Source organism: Chenopodium album, chromosome 5, assembly GCF_948465745.1.
Source record: "Chenopodium album chromosome 5, dcCheAlbu1.1, whole genome shotgun sequence".
Lineage (NCBI taxonomy): Eukaryota > Viridiplantae > Streptophyta > Magnoliopsida > Caryophyllales > Amaranthaceae > Chenopodium > Chenopodium album.
Genome location: NC_137838.1, coordinates 14030301 through 14032705, shown reverse-complemented (window position 1 = coordinate 14032705; position 2405 = coordinate 14030301).

The following is a 2405-nucleotide window of genomic DNA, read 5'->3' as shown; positions in this document are numbered from 1 at the left end:
GGATTTTATAATATATTTAATTGAGATTGCCTAATTTGATTGTAATAACCTTCAAATATTCTTATTTGGGACTCTATAATTCATAGTTGGGATTGCCTAATTTGACTGTAACGACTTTCTTATTGGGACTCTATAATACTCCGTAGTTAATTGGGACTGCCTAATTTGGTTGTAATAAAGTTCAATTATTCTTGATTGAGACTACATAACACTTATTGAGTTATTGGGATTTCCTAATTTGATTTTAATAATAATCGCATGTATACTATATTAATTCATTGGGACTTTATAATACTTAATTGGGACTGTCTAGCTAATTTTATTGTAACCTTTATATATTCTTGATTAACACTACAGAATACTTATTGAGATTGCCTAAATTGATTGTAATAACCTTTAAAAAAAATTTGTTGAAAGATTTTGAGACTATATAATATTTAATTGAGATTGCCTAATTTGATTGTAATAACCTTAAATATTATTTATTAGAAATGTAATACTTAATTGGGACTTCCTAAATTGGTTGTAATAACCTTCAAATATTCTTGATTGAGACTACATAACACTTGTTGGGACTGCCTAATTTGATTGTAATAATAACCGCATGTATACTATATTAATTAATACTCTATAATACTTTATTGGGACTGCCTAATTTGATTGTAAAAACCTTTATATATCTTGATGGCGACTACATAATACTTATTGGAACCACCTAATTTGATAATTAGGCATTGAGAGCATACCCTTTTATTTTTTAAAAAATTTATTTATTTGGGATTGCACTATAATCGTTTGGACATTCTAATTACATTATTATTATTATTATTATTATTATTATTATTATTATTATTATTATTATTATTATTATTATTATTATTAGGGGTGAGCATGGGACGGATACCCGTACTGTTAGTACAAAAGGTTCAGGTAACCGAAAACCAATATCACTAAAAGTACGCGGATTTTCGGAACGGTGTTATCGGGTATCCAAAGATATCCAATAGTGATAATTAAATTTAATAATTTAGTTATTATGATATCATTTAACACAAATTAACAACAATACCACAAGATCTTGGCCAAATTATTAATAATATTACTAATCATTGATATTATAAAGTGATTACTTGTATGAAGTAATGCCAGAGTTTGATTTTGGAAAAATAGATTAAATAGAAAATAAAAATAAAAAATCGCTTATCGGGTCGGATCAGATAACCGTTAATTTTAAAATGATACCCAATAACCATACCCGATAACAAATTATAGGAATTGGTACCCAAACCATTAATTAAGGTTATCGGATCGGGTACCTTAATATTTGGAATAGTTACAAAACGAGTTTTCGAGTAGTTTTGCTCAACCCTAATTATTATTAGGATATCTTAGTAAATAACACCACGAAAAACAAAACCCAAAATTTGATTATGACACCCAAAAAAAAAAAAAAAAAAAAAAAACAACCTTGATGATAAGTAAATACGAGAGATTGAATATATGTATTGAGTATTGAGTATTGACTAATGAGTTGTTTTATTAATTTTATAATTAGGAGTGCTATTGTACTATAAAGATTGAATGTACCACAAGATCATGTAAATTTGGCTTTTTTTAATGGATATTTTTTATATGTAGTATTTTATATGATAACATTTGTTTATAGTATTGTGAATTGTAATACTATAAATTTCGCCGTTGGATAAACTTGGAATATAAATTAAGTTGTCATTTACTAAAAGCGCTAAAAGTAAGAAATTAAAAAAAAAAAAAAAAACTTATAATGGTAATATGATAGAGTGGTAAAATAAAAATTAAATAAAAAACCTTACAAAAAAAAAAAAAAAAGTTGTATAAAGAAAAAGTTTATATTCTTTTTTTTTAAAAACAAATTATATCAATATAATTGTGGATTCGTAGGTATAAGTTAAAGTGAATTATTTTTTTTATTTTTGAAAGACAAAGTGATTTTTTATTAACAAAAATATATTATGTACTTTTTTTTACTTTTTTTGAATTAGACCCATATTGCCATGCATGATGATGAATTGATGATAATATACAAATCTTTATTTGCTATATGCGAAGTATAATGCAAACCAGCCCAAATGCCCAATCCTATGAAATCAAAATGATGGTCTATTACAAGATTTCTTTAATAAAGACTTAAAGAGTCCATATATATATTTCGTCTAGTATTTTTATTAAATTTTTTTATATTGACTTTTTTACTTTTTACATGTTTATTTTGATCATATATACTGTATAGCTTTGTATATTATTTTTATCATGGAGATATCTTTCAAATATACTTAATTTTATTTATTTATTTATTTTATTGAAACAATTTATAATTTTATTTTGTAGAACACTTTTTAGTCGTGAAATCAACTATAAATTTAAAG